This window comes from Hemicordylus capensis, chromosome 3 (genome assembly GCF_027244095.1).
Source record: "Hemicordylus capensis ecotype Gifberg chromosome 3, rHemCap1.1.pri, whole genome shotgun sequence".
Lineage (NCBI taxonomy): Eukaryota > Metazoa > Chordata > Lepidosauria > Squamata > Cordylidae > Hemicordylus > Hemicordylus capensis.
The window spans coordinates 102847664-102871950 of record NC_069659.1 but is presented as its reverse complement, the minus strand read 5'-3'; the positions used below and the strand labels follow the sequence as shown (position 1 = coordinate 102871950).

The 24287-nt window shown below is 45.3% G+C and overlaps 1 protein-coding gene across 3 annotated transcripts in view; it reads right to left on the bottom strand.

Moving 5' to 3' along the window:
* Positions 1–24287, bottom strand: part of CFAP47 (cilia and flagella associated protein 47) — a 503999-nt gene that overhangs the window by 171112 nt on the left and 308600 nt on the right. The gene's annotated exons all lie outside the window — the stretch shown is intronic.

Genomic DNA, 24287 nt, shown 5'->3' with positions numbered 1-24287 from the left:
GTCTGAAACTTTGAAGAGCTGCTGTCTAAAACCCTGGAGAGCAGACAATACTGAGCTAGATGGGCCAAGGGTCTAACTGAGCACAAAGTAGCTTCATACGTTCAGGAATTTACTTATGCATCTGTGAACATACATTTGGAAAACAGGAATAGAACATCACAGTCTAGAGAGAATGTATAACTCACACAAATGCAACTGTCATCTTTGAGTTTAAAAAAGGGATTTCTTTCACAAACATTAAAACACTGAAATATAAATAATCCAAACTAATATTTATTTAAAAACTGAGGTGCTATTTAAAAAACAACAAACCAAAAGCCATTTGTCTTAAAGCATCACACTGTGACTCCTTAATTAATTTCTCTAACTCAGAAAAGAAATAATTTATCGGATACATTTCTAAATCTACAACAGTTACTTAAATATTGTGCAGAATTAGATTACAGTTGCACAAGTTTTCAGAAATGAGAAATGTAGAAATTGCTAGCAAGACTAGATTTGTGTACTTCACAACAGATACAGGCTTAATATTTCTTAATTAAGAATCCAAGAATTGCCTTGAGGAATCAGATCAATGGCCACCAAGTCCACCAAATCTGTTTCTAACAGCAGCCTACCAGATCTACAAGTTCATCAAGAAGACAGGTGAGAATGCAAAAATATGGAATGTAAAATGGTGAATTACACCATGTGTGAAGCAGAAACATATTGTAGTTACATTCACACAAGCTATTAGTTGAACCCTTGCTGTGGAAGAGTTTTCTTTTCACATCCCAAATGTGAAGTTAGATTTAAAAATAATAAAGAAAAGGCACTACTTAATGTGGGTCTTCTAGGAAACAGAAAATGTCTCAGGCTCTTCTCCTTAAAAGGAACAATAAAAACCTTTTAAACCACAGCCCCGAAAGTTGTCCAACTAGATCCTTTTGCCCACTGGGACTTCTGACTCCTTTTTTGCCCACGAAAAAATAGTGCTAAAACACCTCCCAGCAGCACATACAAGAACTCTGGGTAAACTGGTTTGGGAAGTCCAGCTATTGCAGCACAAGGGCCCATTGAAAGGTAAGATGTCCTAATAGGAGTGCAGTTGGGCACATCCTTTGGGTTATGACATCACTGGGAGAGGCGACTAGTCCACAGATGACTCAGTAGCAACCTCAGTTTGAAAGATGAGGACGGTGTTACCATCATATACAGCTTTTTTTCCCCTATTTTGTTTTCTTACATATATATCCAGCCCAGCCATGATTAGCACAGGTTATGTATATTGGGATCCATGTACAGACTAGGAATTCTGTCAGTGTAGTGCCTACTCAGCTACCCTGCTGATTCTCTAGATGAGTTGGTGGGGAAGAGTCTCAGGCCCACTGTTGGAGACCCCAGGTTTTCAAACTTTGAATTGGGCCTGGAAGATCACTATTAATCAATGCAGTTGCTATAGAATAAATTAGAAAAGTTCCCACCACCCAGCCTCGACCAACAACCGGATAGCAGTATTCTGCTCTAGTTGGAGCTCCTGAATCTTCTTCAGGGAAGTCCCATATAAGCACATTACAGCAGTCAATCCTAGAAGTTGCAAAAGCATGGGCCAATATAGCACAATCCCACATCTCCAGAAAAGTGGTGTAGCCAATGAAGTAGATAAAAGACATTCATTGTCTCAAGCATGAGGGGACCAGTAAAAAGGAAGTTGAAAGAGAAAGGTGGGAGGGTCAAATCACTCCAGAAAGCATGGAACTTGTTTAAAACCATAATAACAGAAGCTCAGTTGGACTGTATACCAAGAAGGAGGAAGGGTACCACCAAGTGCAGGAGGATGCCAGAATGGCTAACAAGTAGTGTCAGGGAAGCTATAAAAGGGAAGAAGATTTCCTTCAGAAAATAGAAGGCCTGCCCAAATGAAGAGAACAGAAAGGAACATAAAACCAGGCAAAAGAAATGCAAGGTAACAATATGGGATGCCAAAGGAGAATTTGAGGAGCATATCGCTAGAAGTGTAAAGGGGATTAACAATATATCAAAAACAGAAAGCCTGTCAGGGAGGCAGTTGGACCCTTAGATGATGAGGGCGTGAAAGAGATTATTAAGGAGGATAAAGAGATTGCAGACAAGGTGTAAGAGTTATTTGCATCTGTCTCTATGGCGGAGGATATTGACCATATACCCACTCCGGAACTGAACTGCTCAAGCTTAGAGGTTGAAGAACTCTGGAAAAATTAAAAATTAACAAATTGTCAGGACCAGATGGCATTCACCCAAGAGTTCTGAAAGAACTCAAATGGGAAAATGCTGATCTCCTAGCAAAACTATGTTACTTGTCCCTAGAATCAGGCTCTGTACCAGAGGACTGGAAAGTAGCTAATGTAACTCTGATTTTAAAAAAGGCACCCTGGTGTGTGTATGTGTGTGTGTGTGGGGGGGGTGTCTGGGAAACTATAGAACAGTTAGCTTAACTTCTGTGCAGGTAAATTGTGCCAGCAAGACAGAGGTGCTCGTTGTGGGGGCTCAGAATCTGAGAGGTGAGTTAGATCTTCCTGTGCTGAACGGGGTTACACTCCTGCAGAAGGAGCAGGTATACAGCTTGGGAGTACTCCTGGACCAAGGCCTCACCCTGGTATCTCAGGTGGAAGCCATGGCCAGGAGTGCTTTCTATCAGCTTCGGCTGATTCAACAGTTGAGCCCATTACTTGAAGAGGATGACCTCAAAACAGTGGTGCATCAGCTGGTAACCTCCAGGCTCGACTATTGCAATGCACTCTACGTGGGGCTGCCTTTGTTTGGAAAGTTCCACAGTTTGGAAAGTGCCACAGTTTGGAAACTTCCGTTAGTTCAAAATGCAACAGCTAGATTGGCCTCTGGGACAACCTGGAGAGACCATATTATGCCTGTTTTGAAACAGTTACACTGGCTGCCAGTATGTTTCCAGGCAAAATATAAAGTGCTGGTCATTACCTTTAAAGCCCTGAACGGCTTAGGTCCAAGTTATCTTAGAGAGCACTTTGTTCTGCAAGATCCCCACCACATGTTAAGGTCATCTGAGGAGGTCTGTCTCCAGTTGCCACCGGTTCATCTGGTGGCAACTCAAAGGTGGGCCTTTTCTGTAGCTGCTCCTGGGCTATGGAATGCACTCCCGGCAGAATCCGTAATTTGAGTTCATTATTGTCTTTCAAGAGAGCCCTCAAAACCTATCTGTTTGGCCTGGCCTTCCAGGGTTTTTAAATTGTTGTAAACTGTTTTAAATTGTTTTAAATGTTTGCCCTGGTTTTCCAGGGTTTTTAAGTGTTTGAATGTTTAACTGGTTTTAGTCTGTTTTTATTATTTTGATTTTAATTGTTGACTGGTTTTAATTGTTTTTATTCTCTTGTAAACCACCCCAAGACATTTTTGGAAGGCCGGTATATAAATTGAATACATAAATACATAAAAATTGATGGAAAGCATACTTAAAGGTAAAACTGTTAAACATATAGAAGAACATCTCTCTCTAAAGAAGAACCAGCATGGCATCTTCAAGGGCAAGTCTTTGAGAGTGTCAACAGGCATGTGGATAAAGGGGATCCCATTGACATAGTATACTTGGACTTCCAAAAAGCTTTTGACAGAGTTTCCCACCAAAGACTCTTCAGTAAACTTAGCAATCATGGGATAAGGAGACAGGTTCATGTGTGGATTGAGAACTGGTTGAAAGACAGGAAACAGAGGGTAGGAATAAATGGACAGTTTTCACAAAGGAGGAAAGTAAGAAGTGGGGTCCTCCAGGGATCTGTACTGGGACCAGTGCTCTTTAACTTGTTCATAAATAATCTAGAAGTTGGGGGTAAGCAGTGAAGTGGCAAAATTTGAGATTATACTAAACTATTCAGGGTAGTGAAATCCAAAACAGATTGTGAGGCGCTCCAAAGGTATCTCTCCAAACTGGGTGAGTGGGTGACAAAATGGCAAATGTGGTTCAATGTAAGCAAGTGTAAAGTGATACATATTGGGACAAAAAATCTCAACCTCACATACATACATACATACATACATACATACACACACACACACACACACACATACATACATACTTTATTTACGGTCTTTGACCAAAAGGGGGGGGGAAGGGAAAAATATTTACATAATTAAAAAATAAAAATAAAATCACACATATGAGAATAATGGCTTTGGCATAATTACACATAAAAGAATAACGGCTTTGGAAAGGCATAAGTGTGTATACATGTGTATACATAGTTTAAAGTTAACACTAAGAAACCCAAAACTGTATGAATTTTATTCTTTTGAAACTCATAATCTGGTGGCCACGTAACAAAATTTAGCTATTACATGTGAAATAGTTGCATCTTTATCTGCTAATAAATATGCTGAAACAAGATCATCAGCTTGTCCCATCATATCTTTTATCAGTGGACTAATTAGTTGAGACCTCAAATTTTGATATATTGAACACTTTAAAAGTATGTGGGCCATGGTTTCAATTGTCTTTCCACAGGGGCATTTCTGTTCTTCATATAATAGTTTCAAATATTTCCCAAAAAGCATTGCAGATGGGAAAGCGTTGAACCTGGCCATAGAGAAGGCCCATCTGAATTTACTCAAAGTGATCATAAATAAATATGTTGCCGGGGCAAGATCTGTTTTAGCATATACTTGTTTGTAAAAAGGTGGTAAACAAGCCTACTCTTCCTGAATGTCTATATCAACCAATCTCTGTCGTACTAAGCTGCGGGCTGTATTCTCACCGCTCTCTGGTAATAGAGCGGGTGATAGGCTGCATTGGCAAAGTTTGTCTATTGTTTTGCGAGACCAAGATGCCTGAGGCTCAGCCGCAAGAAGCTTTGGAATTAGCTCTAACGGATGCAGATGAAGTTTAATCCAATAAAATATCCTTAGGAGCCAAGCCCTGGTTTCCAATTTAAGTATGCCTGCCTCCATGTGGATCACTGAATTGCAAACGCAGTTAGGTACACCACATATAGTTCTTAAAAAAAACAGTTTGAATTCTTTCCAAATCTTTAAAGTTGGTATACAGTCCCAATTGTGTCCCATAAAGGAGTTGGGGAATCACTTTAGCCTTATAAAGTTTAATGGCTATGGGAATGTAATTCCCTCCCTGGGACCAAAAGAATTTAGCTGTATATACTACTGATCTAATATGGGCCATTTTGTGGCTGTTAAATTGAAACACCATCCCAAGATATTTAATTTGCTTACTTGGTCTATTTTATGACCTTCAATTGACCAGTTGAAAGACCGATGTTTAGCACTGAAATGGAGAATTTTTGTCTTAGAGTAATTTATTACTAATTGTTCCTTCTTACAGTAGCTTGCCAGAACGCCCAAAGCTCTTTTTAAACCTATTCTGGTTTGTGATAGGATTACAGTGTCGTCGGCATACATGAGTGTTTGTCTGACAATTTAGGTGCATGTATGTCCAAACTTTGTAACCGCTGGATTAGCCCACTCACATAAAAATTGAATAGGAAGGGGGCTAAGATGCAGCCCTGTCTAACTCCGTTATTTGTGGGTATCTTCTTTGAAAGCTGACCTGCAGAGTTGAGACGTATATAAAGGGTTGAGTTTTCATATGATTTATAAATAACAATAATATTTTGTCAACTGAGGTTTTAGATAACTTGGCCCAGAGAATTCCTCTAGATATAGAATCAAAAGCCATTTGGAAGTCAATGACGGCTACATAGAGAGGTGTTTTCCTCTCATACATGTATCCTTCTATTAAGTGTTGCAGTACAATACAGTGATTCATTACCGACCGACCTGCAGTAAACCTCGCCTGTTCCAGTTCTATAATACCTTCTTGGTCCATCCACTCACACAGCTTAATATGTAAGTGTTTTGCGTACAGTTTACTTATTACGCTGAGCAAACTTACCGTTCTGTAATTGCCTGGGTCATCCTGCGTTCCTTTTTTATGTATTGGGACAACAATGGCAAGACCCCAGTCATCAGGGATGTGGGCCGTTCAAGCTATATATGTGAATAATGATGCCAAAATAGGGGCCCACCATTCTATATTAGATAACAAGAGATCTGGGGGGATATAATCATAGCTAGGAGATTTCCCTCTCTTCAACTGTGCAATTAAACATTTTATTTCATGGATTTTGACCGGGGACCAAAGAGGTAAGGGCATCGGTAAAATCTCTAACAATGGGAGTGATAATGGTTCATTATAAAGTGCCATAAAACAGGTCTCCCATTGTACGGCCGAGATTGGAGTTTGTATATAGGGACGTATTGAAGCCGAAGTTAGCTGACAAAAGCCGGCCGAATCATTGTTTTTTACATCATTTATAACACCTGCCCAACGTTCTTTCATGGCAGCATTCTGTTTGAATCTTAGGAGGGATCTATACTTTTTTAATGCTGTAACTTTTCATGCTCCAATTGTGGTGACGGGTTATATTTGAGGTCTTTTGATAATTGAATTAGGGCTCTTTTTACAGTGACGCACTCCTGTTCAAACCATTTTTTGTTGGGGGGTTTTGGGAGCTGTCCGGCGTCCTTCAAATATGGTCTGGTCAGTAATGGTCTAAGTTGGTGAATTAAAAATTCATAGTTTACAAGTATATTGTCATAGTATACTGTTAGCTGTTCTGTACAAATATCAGAATTACAATTCAGATTCCCCAGATACTTTCTGGGGGACAATAAATGCTTATTGTCATTGCCAAACCTGTTGTCAAGGAGTAGCTAGGTTGTTCAGGAGAACCCCAGGCTTCCCATAATCAATAGTTGATTGTTTACTCCCAGAGAAGAAGGTATATTGTCCCGGGCGATCACCTTTAACAGCACCGTTTAGCAAAAATAAATCTAGATTGTTGATAGGCTGCATAAGCATACACCCTGCATAATTGCCTACCTTATCTAAAGAGATGCATGTGAAAATATGAGGAGTGACATCAGGCATTGGGGGGCACAAAGCAAAACCATCAAAGAGTGATAAATCATTATGGTTCAATCTTGTATTACAGTTTCCCCCAAAATAAGGTTGGCTGATGGATATAAAGAAATTAAATGCTTAAGATATAACTCAACAGAATTCCACTGCAGCCTAATTTGAGTACCATCTAGCAGTGTAGGCAAATACACGTTGACACAAATCATCTGGACAACTTCACATATATGCTGATATCTGTCAGTGATGGACCATGAGAGAGATCTTGGGGTCACGGTGGACAGTTCATTGAAAGTGTCAATTCAGTGTGCGGCAGCTGTGAAAAAGGCAAGTTCCATGCTAGGGATCCTTAAGAAGGGGATTAAAAATAAAACTGCTAATGTTATCATGCCTTTTTACAAATCTATGGTGCAGCCACATTGGGAGGACAGAGTACTGTTCTGATCACCATATCTTAAGGAGGACATTGTAGAACTGGAAAAGGTGCAGAAGAGGGTGACCAAGATGTTCAGGGGCCTGGAGCATCTTCCTTATGAGGCAAGGCTACAGCATCTGGGGATTTTTAGTTTGGAAAAGGCAACTACAGGGAGACATGATATTGGTCTATAAAATCATGCAAATTGTTGAGAGAGTAAACAGAATTTGTTCTCCTTCTCTCACAACACTAGAACCAGGGGTCATCCCAATAAACTGAAGGCCAGGAAATTTAGGACCAATAAAACGTACTTTTTCACACAGCACATAATCAATCTATGGAATTATCTGCCACGAGATGTGGTGACAGCTACTAGTTTGGATGGCTTTAAAAGGGGCTTAGACAAATTCATCGTGGTCAGGTCAATCAATGGCTGCTAGTCAGGTGGCTGTAAGCAACATGCCTCTAAATTCCAGTTGCAGGGGAGCAACAACAAGAGAGGGCATGCCCTCACCTCCTGTCTGTGGGCTTCTCAGAGGCATCTGGTGGGCCAATGTGTGAAACAGAATGCTGGACTAGATAAGCCTTGGGACTGATCCAGCAGGGCTGTTCTTATATTCTTATTGTCATTGCCAAACTTGTTGTCAAGGAGTAGCTAGGTTGTTCAGGAGAACCCCAGGCTTCCCCAAGAGCTTTTGACAGAAGCATGCACAAGCTATTTGTCAGGTTGTTAGCCACTGAAAATAACAAACATCTGTTTCAAAATGACACATGCCTGTTTCTTTTGTTCAGATAGTGACAGGATTTCCCCTACTGGTTATCTTCTTGCAAACAATTCTAACACTTCTGCTTCAGAACATACACCCAGGATAGTACTGAAATTAGTGTTGCTAAATACTCTCTAGTTTCAAAGTTTAGAAAACTGACAATTAAAGAAATCTGCAACTTATGAACAAATTAATTAACAAATGAAGAGGGCAATGCTTTGAAAACAAAATGGATTAAATGTTCCTAGCTACTTATTATGGATATAACCTCTGCACATATTAAAGCTATTATAGTGATCAATTTTTCACTACAATTATCTTCATAAACTGAGGAAAAGGTACTGAAGCTTTTAAATAAACTTTATAACAAGCTAATAAACAAATCACCACATAAGGTAAACATTTACAATTATTTACCCTTTAGAATACTTTAGAATACAAGCCTACTCCGAAAACAAAATCAAATTATGGACTTATTAATACAAACAAGAATAGCTTTTACTAAACTAGATGAGCTGCTGAAACCCATTATGAGATTCATGACTTTACAACAACTTATTAAAGACAAATGCCTCATCTAGGTAGGGTCAAATGTGTGCAGAAGCAGATTACCATGCATGTCTCTCTAGCTGAATGGGAAACAGCTGTGTGAATATGTGCACACAACCCCCATTAGATTGGGGCCCCATGACTGATCTTTTCAGCCTTTTTGCTTATTTCTACATTCTATCAAGACTAACCACTTCTGTCCAATCTGCAGCCAACACCCATTTAAAATCTAATCTGATCTGCCAATTCATCACCAAAAATTAATTTGGTACTTTCAAGACTAAAATTTTGACAAAAGCTTTTGGAGGCCAGAACTCATTTTGCCAGACCATGAAGTGCACCTCTCTTGTGAGTGCATCCCACCCATGCTGGACATTGCATCTCTCTGACACCTCTCTGAATTGATTCCTCAATACAGACCAAAATCCTTTTAAAAATACTTTTTATTTTGGTATTTTCACAACACAAAAGAACAAAGTTGTCATACAAGAACAGTCATCATTATCAATTATATCAAGTGTTGTATGTTATATGTGTATATCCTGATCTTATGTACTAGTCCCAACATCTAATCCTAAATTTATGTAATTATTTACAGCACTTTGGAAATGCTGGAACAACTACTAAACAGTCAAGCATAAGCATAGAACAATCCAGAGAAGACAGCACCTTTCAGAAACTACTGCATGTGCTTTTGGACCAGTGATTTGTGCAACATCCTTGAAACTGTGATGAGGCTTCAAAATGAAATATTTTAGTTAAGCCATTTCCTTGTATGTATCCTAGATTCCATCCTTTTATTTCATTGACAGAGAACTGCTACCCTCACTTTACAATTACTATTTTACTGAAACAGTTATTATGTACTAAAGCCCAGTTCAGGTGTTAAATAAAATGGGAATGCTACGCTCATATACAGGTTTCCAAAGAGTGCACTTGAAACCACCCCCAACCAAGATGCATGCTAAGCCCCACCCATCCCGCTCTCCATGCTTACAGCATTTGTCTAAAGAGAGGACTCTACTTGTGCAAAGATTTCCCTCGTGATTAAAATGCTGTGGTGATTCAACATTCCACATCACGAGGAGTGTTTGTCTCTTGCTAATTCCCCCTCCCAGCATACCGCATACCATCCTGTTCCAAGTTGTGTGTGTTTGCTTTTTTACATGGAAAGCTAGAAGTTGAAGTCTTGCTGAAGATAATGTGAAGTAGCATCCAGATAACTATATTGTGTAAGCCTCTTAAGTATATAGACATTCAAAAAAGACAATGCAAAGAAGTCAGCTGTATTTCTAGCTCATAATAAAGGCAATGAAAATTTTAGTTTAACATACAAAGGGGAAGGGGTTTCAGTCATAATTGCAAAACTATGGCCCTTTTTTTAGGTAGTGTTGTTTTCCGTGGTTTTGCTTATTCGCAGTTGAGAAACATGTACCAGGTCTTGTTATCCACGGTAAGGGTTTCGGCTATTCAATGTTTTTGCAGGCACAATTTTTGGTTTCACTTTCAATAGTGTGCCTTATATTGGTGTGGTTTGAGGGAGGAGCATTGTGGGTTGTTGAGGAGTTGATGATAGAGGCTGGAGAGTGTGTTTTGGAGGAGCTGGAGTGCTTTGAAGTTTGTTTTGTTTGGAGTTTCTTGTGCTTTGGAGTGTCCTTTGGAGCTGCTGCTCAAGGTAAAGTCCAGGTCATCTTTGGGATTTTTCCTCTGTGGGAGTGCTTTTTTTGGACAAATACTGTACAGTACTGAGTAAGACCATTGTTCCATCTAGCTCAGTATTGTCTACACAGGCTGGCAGCAGCTTCTCCAAGGTTGTTACCAATGTGGCTGTCTGCTATAATGTGTGTTGATAGCTGGTTTTTCATTTTTTTCATAATACACATCTATATACAGTATTTAATTCTCCTGGGTGTGCCTTTGGAACGTGCGTCCCAGCAGCCCAGCTGATTGGCTGGGCTGCGGGGGTGCCTGATTGGTCCTGGCGCACCCAGGAGAATTGCCTGGCTGGGCAGCTGCGGAGGCAAGGTGGCGGGCCAGGCCGCGCCGCAGGGCAGGCGGCGGTAGGCCAGGTGGCGGCACTCTTGGGCCCGGCCGCGGTGGTGGCGGCACTCTTGGGCCCGGCCGCGGCAGCGGCAGCGCTACTAGGGGCACAGATGCTATGCGCCTGGTCAGCTAGTATATATTATTCCTTATTGCATTCATTATTTCTTTTGTCCACGGGTTTCTTGCCATTGTTCTTGCTTTTCCATTCCGTGGACCCTTTCCTTTCTTGTTTCTCCAAGGTTGCAGGCAGGAGTCTCTCAGTCATGTCTGGAGATACCAGGGAGGAAACTGGGACCTTCTGCATGCAAGTACTGTGCTGTACTGTACTCTTCCCAGAGCAGTCTCATCCTCTAAGGGTAATATCTTCCATTGCTGACATGTGGTCTCTCATTCAAATGCAAACCAGGGCAGGCCCTGCTTAGCAAAACCATGCTTGCTACCACAAGACCAGCTCTCCACCCTGGGGGGCGGGGGCTCCAGGAGGGTGGGGCTGGTAAGGGTACAGTGATTGCAGATTTCTTTTCTCCACAGATTGAGAAGCATCAGGCAGGGAGTTCTGCTGAGAGGTAGAGCAAAAAGCAACACAAAGATATCTCCCTGGGTCAAAAGATTGAGTTGCTGGACATGTTGGCTCAAGGGGACAGTGCAGCATCTGTTGGGTACCATTATGACATTAATGAGTCAACTGTGCAGTCCATCAGAAAAAACAAAGCCAGCATCTGCACGTGGCAGCAAGCACTTAAGGAAATGGAAAGTTGGCGTTCCACTCCTGGGATGCCACCATGGAATGCATGGAGAAGGCCCTGAATATCTGGATCAAGGACCAAGCTCAGAAGAAAGTGCCACTGAATGGACCAGTGATCTGTGAGAAGGCACTGAGGCTGTACAAGCATTTTACTGACAAAGGTCAAGTCGCAACACCTGGTGATGCTGGGTGCACTTTTCATGCAAGCAAGGGCCGGTATGAGAACTTCAAGCACTGCTACAGCCTCCATAATGTGAAATTGGCAGGGGAAGTTGCATCTGCAGATCATGAAGCGGCAAGCAGGTTCCCAAGCAGGTGATACATGCCTGAGCAGGTTTTCAATGCTGACAAGACCGGCCTTTTTTTGAAAAAGAATGCTAGCCTGCTCCTTCATCTCCAAGCAGAAACAAAGCACTCTACAATTTAAGGCAGTCAAGGACCAGATAACCCTTCTAGTCTGTGGGAATGCAGCTGGAGACTGTGTGGCGAAGCCAATGATCCTTTATTGGGCACTAAACCCTCAAGGCAGTGAGCCAACAGGAGAGCATGGGTGACTGCTGCAGTCTTCACTGACTGGGTCAGCAATTGCTTCCTACCCAAGGTAGGACATTATCTGGAAGCAAAAAACCTCACCTCTCCACCTGCTGGATAATGCCACATGCCGTCCTGATACCCTGCTGTTTCTCCACCCAAATCTGCAGATTGCCAAACACCATCTCCTTAATCCAGCCCATGGACCAAGATCTTATTGCAAATTTTAAGTCCTATTACACTCACAGGACTTTCATGGGGCTTCTAGATATGATGGAGACTGACTCCTCTCTGACAGTCAGCTATTGTTGGAAGACTTACAGCATTGCTGACTGCATAAAGGTCATCAAGGCATCCCTCAAGGAGATCTGACCAAGAACCTGAAATGCCTGCTGGGAAAGCTGTGGCCGGGTCAGTCCCTAAAACATCTACTCAGGCTCTTCCGTCAACAGAGGGTGAAGTGGCACGAATTGTCAAGCTTGTTCACAGTGTTGCTGGTGAAGGCTTGGAGGATATCCAGCAGATGAGATGCAGAAACTGCTCAGTCACATGAAGAGGAGTTGACAGCGGAAGATTTGGAGGAGCTCCTTCAAGCAGCTGCTGTGAGCAATGAAGAAGAGCAGGGAGAAGAGGACATGGTGCCAGCAAAGCCTTTAACCACCAGGGTCCTGTCAGGATTTCTAAAGACGGGGACTGCCTTGGCTGAAGAGGCCTTAGAAACTGACCCCACAATGGAGCGCAGCATGAAATTCAAGGGACAGTTGGAGGTTGTGCTGCAATCCTACAGAGAAACCTAGGACTCTTCAGGCAAAGGCAAAGCAGACCACCATCATAAGCTTCTTCAAGAGGGTTGAGAGCACCATCCCACTTGAAGAAGTAAGATCTCAGAGTGATATCTCCACCAGTACTTTCCATGAGTTTGAAGAGACAGATTATGATGACAGCCCCACTGCCTCTCCAGTGCCTTCTCCTGCAGTGGATTGGGGTCCCTCCCCCCAATTTCTTCTTTCTTTTCTGAGCTGGAGTGATGCTAACTCCAGTAGAGTGATGTAACTTCTCCTTTTCCAGTTTATTTTTCTGCCAACAAGGCCAGAGGCTTGTCACAGATGGAGCAGGGACGGAGCCACCATTGGGTCGATGGGTTCAAAGAACCCTGGCCACTACCAATCAGGGGCCGTGTTCAGGAGTTAAATGGCCAGCACTGCGTTCATGGTGCAGCCAGGAGTGGCTCTTCCCTGCCTTTAAGGCAGGGAAGAGCCCAGGGGTGTAACTATAATAGGGCAAGGGGAGACAGTTGTCTGGGGCCCCACTGCCTTGCCCACCCCAGAGGCAAGTTACATGACTGACTCCCCCAGCCGCACATTCGCCCAGGCTTCCTTCTGTTGTATTCATCCTCCAAAATTGATGTGAGTGCTAAGACCCAGAGCTACCAGAACAGCATGTCTTTCTCTAGTACCATTAAATGACTTGCATCGTCCACAATTTACAAAACCTTTTAATTTAGGATGATGTTCTATTGTGGCACATAGGTTTCATACACACACACACACACACACACACACACACACACATTTATATTTATATAAATTTTATGATGCTTTTTTTACCACTATTCAGCCTCATTTAAGATTTCTTTACTTCATGAGCTGAGCTTCAGTGAGGGGGGGCATTTTAAAATCTTGTCTCTGGGCCCACTCCAACCTTGTTATGCCCCTGGAAGAGCCGCTCCTGGCCGTGCTGTGAATGCAGCGCCGGCCTGGGCCAAACTCCCAAATGGAGCTGCATGGCTCCATTCGGGAGCCAGACCATGCCCCCTGTGTCTGACGCTGGGGCGTGGCTAGCGTCAGATGTGGGGGCAGGGTGAGTGGGGCCACTGCTGTGGCCGGACACGGGCCACTGGCAGTCTGGCTCCACCACTAAGATGGGATGATGTAACTCCTCTGTATTGCTTTTAAAAAAATTCTTTTCTGAGTTCAGAAAAAGCACTGCTAACTCCAGGGGTGCTACAGAGGGGTGATGTAACTCCTCTGATTTGTGATGATTTGCTGACAACCAAAGACAAGACTTCTCAGAGCTGGAGTGCTGCTAACTCTCACAGTGATGCTGTGGGGTGATATAACTCTTCTGATTTGTGAGGATTTGCTGCAAAACAAGGAAGAAACTTTTCAGAGCTGTAACAAGGACTAAGTTGGTTTGGGGGTCATTACTGCAGTCGCTGGAGAGTTGGGGAGCAGGAGCAGCCAAGGTACAGTGCTTTATTCCTCATTTATTTCTGCTTTTCCACCCTTTTGGGGTGATTTTGGGAATGTAGAAATTTTCCGAGGAACCTAACCCCCAGATTCCCAGCGCTTCTAGGGATTTTTTTAAGCGTGGGTTTGCCTGCGTAAAATGAGGGCCTCTTGTACTCTGCTAAGAGGGAATAAAGAATATTTTGAAGAAGGTATGATGTGCTTAATATCACACAAAAGAAATAATTATAACATTATGTCACTATCATCTCTTAGAAATAGTATTATTGTTGTGCTGTATAGAAGTCAGAATGGGGCTGTCTTGATTATTTAAGCAGTATTTCCATGATCGAATGAATATGAATACAAACATCTCTTGTATTCAGAGATAAATGGTAATTGGGCAAGAGGTTAGTTGCACATTTTGCGGAAAATGAAAGTAAAGGCTTTATATGGGCCATTTATTTTGCAGCTGCTTTTGGAAAATAAATCCTCAGATAATCCTGGCAACATGCGATTTATGAACATGATGAAATGTCAGATGTGTTTGATGTTTCTTGCTGAAGCAACAGCCAAAGTGAACTGGTAATAAAATTCATGGACAGCCATACAACTAAAGTCTTCTGCTGAATCACCAATTACAACTATAGCTGCTGGAGGATGCTTATGGTATTATGTGGAATAAACCAGTCAGTTTAAAATTTAGGAATACTCCAACACTGTATTTAATACTGTAAAATTTAAAAGTACTTTAATACATAATAATGGAGGAAAAGGAAGAGAAGATATTGAAGAAAAGAAGAGGAAACTCCATGTCAGCAGAACCAAACTGGAGTGGGGAAAGAGGCGGGGAGCACACTTAATAAAAACAATTCACAAATACATATATACACAAGCATATATTCAAATCCATCTATACGGCAGCTATACAGTAATATTTACAGCAACAACTATCTATTGACACAAACCAGACCAAAAACACTACTGAAAGGAAATGAAAAACCTCTACTACTACTACTGACAACATCCACCACACACACACACCCCAGAAGAAATCTCCACGCTCACACATATTCACACACACATATGCACACACAACACTTATTTTTTTTATTTATTAAAACATTTTTATACCGCCCAAAACTTACATCTCTGGGCAGTTTACAACAGAATAAAAACAAAGTAAAACATTTGTTAAGACAAAAGAGGGGGGGACACATTACAACAATTTAACATTTTTAAAATAATATTTAAAACAGCATTAAAACCATTAAAACAACATTAATTAGGAGCCTGGGTGAAGAGATGTGTTTTTAAAGACTTTTTAAAAGCTGTCAGAGATGGGGAGGCACTTATTTCACTAGGGAGCGCATTCCAAAGCCTCGGGGCAGCAGTGGAGAAGGCCCTTCCCTGAGTGGCCACCAGACGAGCCAGTGGCAAATGCAGATGAACCTCTCCAGCAGATCTCAGTGGGCGGTGGGGTTCATGCCGAAGAAGGTGTTCTTTTAAAAACCCAGGGCCCAAACTATTTAGGGCTTTATAGGTTATAACCAGCACCTTGTATTTTTCCCGGAAACATCGGCAGCCAGTGTAGCTCCTTCAATACAGGAGTAATATGGTCTCTCCGAGATGACCCAGAGACCAGCCTGGCTGCCACATTCTGGACCAAATGTAGTTTCCGGACTACGTACAAGGGCAGCCCCAAATAGAGCGCATTACAGTAATCCAGTCTGGAGGTTACCAACTAATGTACCACTGTTTGGAGGTCGGTTTTCACCTCAAGAAATGGAGGCAGCTGGCATATCAGCCGAAGCTGATAGAAGGCACTTCTGGCCACCACCTCAACCTGGGACACCAGGGAGAGGCTCAGATCCAGAAGCACCCCTAGACTACGTACCTGTTCCTTCTGGGGAAGTGTGACCCCCATCCAGAACAGGCAGATCAAAATCATCTCTCGAGTTCCAACCCCGCACAATGAGTACCTCCGTCTTAGCCGGATTCAGTCTCAGTTTGTTATCCCTCATCTAGCCCAAGTAGTGCCTCCAACTCCCAACCCCCTCAGATGCTCTAGAAGGATACTATGGTCGATAGTATCGAAAGCCACCGAGAGGTCCCAAAGGACCAACAGAGTCACACTTCCTCTGTCAATTGCCAATTGGAGATCATCAGGCCGACCAAGGCAGTCTCCACCCCATAGCCAGCCCCGAAGCCAGTTTGAAATGGGTCAAGATAATCAGTTTCATCCAAGACTGTCTGGAGCTGGGAGGCCACCACCCTCTCAATTACCTTGCCGAGCCACGGAAGGTTGGAGACAGGCCTGTAGTTGTTCAAGTCCGAGGGATCCAGGGTAGGCTTCTTCAGAAGTGGTCTAATAATTGCCTCCTTAAGACAAGGAGGCATCCTACCTTCCCTCAGATACACATTTATAATCTCTACCAGGCCTTCTACAACAAGCCCCCTGCCAGATAATATAAACCATGTTGGACAAGAGTCAAGAGAACAGGTGGTAGGCCGCACCATTCCAATCAGCTTGTCCACATCCTCAGGAGTCACAAACTGGAACTGATCCAACCTAATCACACAAGAGGAGTAGCTGGACACCTCCACATCAGACACTAAAGTAATTGTGGAGACAGAGTCTAAGTCAGCCAAAATACAAGAGATTTTTTCCACAAATAATTCATTAAACACATCACAGCGGGTGATCGATGGTTCAAGATTCTGATTTAAGGGAGGAGGAGCACTCACTAGCCCTCTCACAACCCTGAACAATTCCGCTGGATGTGAACTTGTGGATGCAATATGGGCAGAAAAGAATCGCTTCTTTGCTGCACGTATCGCCTGAGCATAGATCTTCAAATGAGCTTTATGTTGCAATCTGTCGGATTCAAGCCGAGTCCTTCTCCACTTGCGCTCCAGTCATCTACCTCGCCGCTTCAGCCCCCGTAGTTCTTCCGTATACCAAGGGGCCAATTTTGAAGCAGGTTGGAGAGGACGCTTAGGAACAATCATGTCTACTGCCCCAGTGCATTTGCTGTTCCAATTCTCCACCAGGGCATCAAAAGGATCACCAGCAGAGCCAACACTAAATCCCTCCAAGGCTTCTTGAAATGCTATTGGATCCAATAACCTTCTCGGGCAGATCATCCTAATAGGTCCCTATGTATTTCTATCTACATAAGCACATATTTACACACACTGAAATATTTACAAATATGCATTTTGGCAGTACCGCTGCCCTCTCCCCGCAAGTCAATCATGTACAACAACAAGCAAAACAACACACATCAACATATTTACACATCATCTACACAGTGCAACACTGGCATAAACCACCTAGAGTCTGTGTATGCGCCCATAGCCCCCCGAGTGCTGTGGTCAGTTGGAACCAGGGGCTAGTTCAGCATCGGGTTATGCCAGTGGGGGTGCGTATCCAGTTTCCAGGTCATAGCACTAGTGGGCACGCTGCGACATAGCACAGCCGAAGGAGGAAGGGGGGAGGATAGGGATGAGCAGAAGCTGCTGCCAGGCAGGAGACCGGCACCATGGGTCAAACATAGGCCAATCACTCGCCCAGCTCAACCTCCAGCTCGGGGTAGCCCAGCAGGGGGAGGTTCACCTTGAGGAACCAGCTGCTCAACCAAGCCAGGGTCCAAACAGGAACGAGCGGGTGTTACCACATCACCAGAATGTGAAAACACCCGCTCACTCTGGATGCTGGTTTGCGGGCAGGAGAGAAGGCGCGCAGCAACCCCCACTGGGTCAGGCAAGACTTGGCGGTGGGTTGCCGAGAACTGCGCGTTGTCCATCTTGGGATCTTCCTCCACAGGCTCCTCCAAATACTGGGCAACACATTGCACAGCACTGGTGGGGCTAGTAGGCTGAGCTTCCCTCAAACTGGGCAAGGCACCAAGGCACACCCGCTTTAGCGGGTGGAACTGTCTGATGCGTTGGTGCCGCTGCCTGGGATGCTGTGCCGCTGGACTTGGAAGAAGAAGGGGAAGGAGCTGAAGGGTCACCCACACAACTGCTGCTGGGTGTGAGTCGCACATGCTCGGTGGGTGCACCATCACCACCTTCCTTGTCTCTGCGGGTCCTAGTGACCTCCTCCTCCCTAACTCTCTCGACCAGGAGATCCCTCCACCTGGGCAAGTCATCAGCGCAAACGACATTGCCCTTGATGGTTGTGTTACAGAGACAAGCCAGGACATACTCCTCCCTGTCACCCAACACTTCAACCAGCCTGTCGACAACTCTGACCCTCAGTCTTCCAGCCAGAGCACACCCCTCTGGTGTGGTCAGCGAAGTCCAGAGTTCACCCATCAGCTTCTCCAGGAGGACAGCTGTGGGCGGGGCCTGGCTCAGAGGAGTGGTGTCGCCACTCAAGCTCTTCATGGCAAACCTGAAGGGCTCAAGTGCCGACACCATCTTGGACATGAGCTTCCACTCCGTATTGAATAGGTCGCACATGCTTAGGGACTCGTTCCTCACCAGGTCTTTGAGGGACACCTCCTGCTCCAACAGGCGCTGAAACAAGAGGAAGGTGGAGTTCCACCTGGTATCTACACCCATGGGCATGAGATGTTGTGGGAGCCCATGGACACACTCCCACTTGCGAAGCAGGCACCTGGACTTCTCACTCTGAAGTGGGCTGCAATCTTGTGGGACTTCTACACAAACACAGCCATGGCAGCAACAGCAACTAACATGGGGTGGACCTGATCCCTAGACGCCTTCACCTCCTTGAAGCCAAGGGTGTCCCTGACAGTCAGGTGGAGCGTGTGTGCCATGCAGCAGATGTTCACACACTCCATCACTGACTCTACCACCGCAATGACGTTGGACCCATTGTCTGTGAAAATGAAGCCTCTGAGAGGTGTGGCAATCCGCCGATCCACTCCTCTATTTGGTGGTCGAGTACGGCTGCCACCTCCTCCTTGGTGTGCTTGACATCCAAGGTCTCCATGTGCAAGATGGCCCACCTGTGCCAAAATGTGGTGTGGGATGTGCTGGAGCCAGAGGCAGCACCACTGGAGGTCTCCTCTATCTCCGGACCCCACCAGTGGGCAGTCAGGGCCAGGAAAGCAGCGTGCATCCCACCCACACTGTCCCACAGATCAGTGGTGAAATGCATGCTGGTTCCAGCCAGTGCTGCATGCAGCATGGCTGACATGAGCTCCCTGCACTGCCTTTACAGGGAGGGAGCCACATTCCAGCTGAACGTGGTCCTTGAGGGGATGGTGTAGTTGGACGCTAGCAGCTGGAGTATCAGGCGGAAGCTGGAGTTCTCGACCACCTGAAAAGGTCGGTCATCAGTGGTCTTCATATCCCCTATAAGACGGGTGAGGAAACATGGGTCCACGTGACCAGGCTGCTTGGTGCCCAACAACTGCATCCACCCCTTGACTGGCAGTGTGCCCAGCTTCATGGAAGCTGGCACACCACCCTTGTCAGTGCTAGTTGCAAGCACATGAGGCGCACTAGCACTCCCAGTGGAGTCAAGGAGCTCTGGGTGATGCTGCCGCATGTGTTGCCACATTGAGGTCATACCCAGATGCTTCACATCCTTGCCCCGAATGACCTGTGCCCTGCAGTGGACACAGCGAGCTGCAGTTGGGGCATCTTGAGGGACCTCAAAATGCCACCAAACATCACTGCTCTGTGTGGCCTCAGATGCCCTGGGCACCATCTTGGGCTTCTTGGGTGACCGCGGACCTAGGGGGGCTGCTGGTGCTCGCCCACTGCCATCACCCACCCACCTTCTGCCCTCCACAGAAGAAGAAGGGCCCGGCTTCACTGGTGGAGGGGCCGTCCCTCTGACAGGAGAGCCCCTTCCCTGACAGGAGAGCCCCCCGCACCGCCAGGCATGCACTGGGCATCAGCTCTGGTGGTGCACCACCACCCGATGGACCTACTGGTCCAGGAACTGGTTCGTCAGCAGCAGGCTCCTCCAGATAGAGAGCCTTCGCGACACCACCTCGCCTGGGCCAAAGAATTCACCAATGAGGACCTGTGGGACCACCGGATGGCATCTTCTCTGCCCACTGTGGCCCCCTACACCAGCTTGGGGACCCCTACCACCTCTGCCTGCCACCTTGCTGCAAGCTTTGTTCACAACACAGCTCAGACATTCCTGCGAAGAAACTTTAAAAAATTTGAAAATTTGAAAAATGTTTAGGGAAAAATGAAGTGGGGATTTTAAAAAACTATTTGGAGGGGAAAACCCTTTAAAAAAAAAGCAGCCTATGGGGGGACCTTTTTTTAAAAAAAACCTATTGGGGAAAAACCTTTTTTAAAAAGAACAAAAAACCCTATTTAAAGAAAAACCCCTTTAAAAGAACCCTACCCACCCACTCCACTCACAATACAATACAATACCATGCAATACAATACAATACAATACACTCAATAAACTACAAAATGAGGGAAGGGAACCTGTAAAAACAAGAGACAACCTGCAAAAACAAGAGACAACCTGCAAAGAAAAAACACAGAAAATATACCTCTCCACTCGCAAACACGAAAAAGGAGGCCCTATTTAAAAAAAACACTAAAGGGAGGAAAGGGGACAACAAAAATTAACCACTCACTCCCTCCATCGTCCTGGAGATCTTCTGCCCCACACACTGGTCAGGAAAAAAAAGAAGGAAGACCCAGACCAGTGGCAGGCTGGCACAGTGTGGGCGGGCAGGCACAGCCGGGGCAGGGTAGGGTGGAATGAAAAAGCTTTCCAGCAATTTCACCCACCCAAAAAACAAATTAAATGTAAACACACTAAGAAAATAAATAAAAGGGCTGGTGGGCAAAAACCCTGAGGGAATTGGGGAATGGGAGGAAGGGGAGGGGAGGGGAGGGGAGGGGAGTCTGGAGCAGGCGGTGTGCTAAGCACAGCAAGAAAGGGATTAACAAACCAAAGCACGTGCTCCAGAAAAACCAAGGTGGAGAAACCCCCAGAGATGAGCCCAGAATAAAATAAAAACAACCTGCTGCTGAACTGAGGAGACAGAGAGGCTCTCAACTCAGCCAACAGATTTTAAAGCAGCAGCCACCAAAAGCAAAACAGGTGGGAGAAACAAAGTGGAGACTGGGTTAGGGAACTGGATGGGCCAGAGAGAGGCCTCAGGCCAAAGGGCCTGGGCCCCCTTGCTCAGAGGAGAGGGGGGAGAGAGAGACACAAACACTCACTCGGGGGGGGGGGATAAAAGCAGCAGGACAAACACACAGCAGTACAGTGGGTGGGGAAGGTTTAAAGCAGGGGCAGAGAGAAACAAGCAGGAGAGAACTGAGGATTGGGGACAAAAACACAGCACCAGTCTGCCAAGCAGACTCTCATCACACCAGCAGAACCAGCAGCAGCAGAACCAGAAAAAGCCAAGCAGCAACTGCAGCCAGAGTGATTTGGCTAGGCCAGAGGCTTGGCTTTAAATAGGATTTGAAACTCCCTCCTTTTGCATCCCCAACCTTTGCCCTCCCCACTGGCCAATAGGGTGCCAGTTCTCCAGGACTGGCACAGTGCAGAGCCTACCAGAGAGCGAGAGCTCAGCCAATGAAATCAAGCAACACAAGTCACACAAAATGGAGGATAACCTCTAAAACGTTCTCTAGAATCTTCAAACCAGCTCAAACCAAATCTGGTTCGATCAGTTCGAACTCGGACCGGCATTGCCAATGCAATGACCTGTTTGGTCCGAGTTCAAACCTTCTAACCAGTTTGCACATCCCTAATAGTGAGTAGACATTCAAGAGGCTAGTTTCACAGTCTTTACAAGGTCAGGGCAAGGGATGAAACTTGGCAGGCCCCAAATAGAAGTAAGTCAAGATCAAGGCTAGGAATATCCAAAGGAATTCTAGGCAGGAGATTGCTTAGGAAAAGACTTGGAGATAGTGCATGTCAAAGAGAAACTCAATTCATAGAATGACATGAAGGTATAAGGCAGGCCTGCTCAACTTTGCTCCCCCCACCAGCTGTTTTTAGACTACAACTCCCATAATTCCCTGCCTCAGTGGCCAATAGAAAATGATCGTGGGAGTTGTAGGCCAACATCTGCAGGAGGGCCGAAGTTGAGCAGCCCTGGTTTAAGGAGTCTAAGTTGCTCTGCTAATGCAACTGTTGAACAGCTTCTTACCTTCTTGCTAGGGATGTGCACATTTCACAGTTGGAACGTTCTGACCAGAAATGAGCCATTTTGAGTGTTTTGAGCTTGAAACAAAATGCCCTTTAAATAAAGGGCCTGTTTCACGCTCAGACCAGACCAACCCCATTTTGACTGAAACGTTTCAACATCCTGAGAGCCATTTTGGAGGGCTGTTTTTCCCTTGCTGATTGACTTTCTGGCACTGGATTCCAATTGGCTTGCAATCTCCTTGCTTCTTGGTTGGCTTGTTATCATACAAATCAAGTGTTGTCATGGGAAACTGTGCCTCCATTGGCGGCGGGAGGGGGGAGCCAAAGAAGGGATTTTCAAAATGTGTTTAAGGGAAGTGTTGTGCTCCACATCTCTTAAGGCAATTTGCATATGCTCTGCATAAGCACTAGGAGTCTGGCACAGTCTCACTTGAGTTCATATTTGTGTTGGCTACTGTGGAGAGAAACGCAAATATGTTTGCTGTTGATGATGAACAGCCAGCTCATAGTCCAACTACCCAAAACCAGGATGCGGGGGGGATAATTAAAAAGTGGGGGTAGGGATGAGGATAGATTAAAAGAGAATCTGTTTCGCATATCATACCAGAGCAACCACTGGGCTGTCAATCCTTTGGATACACAGCTTCCAAAAGCGGGGGGCGCTCACTGCTTGGCAAACTGAGGAGGCTCAGCTTCTTCATTCAGGGGTTCTCCCTCTCTGGTTTTCTACTTTTTCAGCGCGCTCCTTTTTCATACCCCTCTCCTATGCTGTATATCACAGTCTCATCACCCCATAGAGGCCTTCCCTCTCCTAGCTCCAGCATGCCACAAAAAATTTTGTCCTTGAGCAGAAAACTCCCCTGGTATCTATATTGGTCTTTTTTACAATTAAGGTAGAACAGGGAAAGTACGGAGGGTGTGAATTCCATGCGAAGAATGGAGCTTGGCCCAGTCCCTCATGGTGCACTGGTGGGGGCAGGAAAGTGACGAGACATCTGCTGCTAGTGGAGAGGCCAACTCTTCCCATGCAGCAAAGCACAGGTAGGCTGTGCTGCATGTGGAGGTGCTGAACAGTAACCACATGGCAGGTGAGCTGTCAATGGCCATGGATCACCAGATGGAGGGATGGTTGTCCGGGCAGCCAGACCTTCATCAAGCATACATGGTGACCAATAATGCTCTGAACATAGTGAAGGCAGCCAAGCAGCTTCAGTGTGTCCATTCGTTGTGTGGCACATACTCTGAATCTGGTTGTGTGGGATGTGCTTGGCCTTTCTGGGGCTAAGGCCAGGCAACACGTACTGAACGCACTGATTGCTAGTCTGCTGCTGCCATGGCTGCTCCTGTGGACAGGTGCCACAGGATACTTCCACCTGGAGAAAAGGGTAGATAGATGCTCAAGGAGAGGGAGCTTGAGCTCGGCCTACTTGAACACCTGATCCCTCAGGATGTTCCAACCTGGTGAAGCTCCACCTTTATCTTGCTCCAGCATCTGCAAGAGCAAGATCTGGCCATCCATGGCCTGGCAAAGAAGCGTGGCCTGGAGGTGTGCAACCCATCCACCCAGGACTAAGCACTTTTTCCAAGTTTGTATCAGCACTCCAGTCATTCTTTGCTACCACCAGCAGTTTAGCGAGACAGTAACACTGAGACAGACTTTGTCTGGGGCTCTTCTCCTTGAGAAGATGATGAGTGAGCTCCAGTCCATGATGGCAACTGAGGAAGCAATAGCCTTCGCAGGTCGGCTGAGGATTGGAGTGGTGGATCGGCACAGGACACCTTGGGTGAATCAACAGAGCTTGTGTTTTGTCCTGCCTATGTGACCCAAGGATGGAGAGCAAAGCTATCACTCCTGACCAGCGGCCCAAGTGGAGGGACCTCCTAGTTGAAAAGGTTAGGCAAGAACATAGCCAGTGTGGTGTAGTGGTTAGAGTGCTGGACTAGGACTGGGAAGACCCGAGTTCAAAT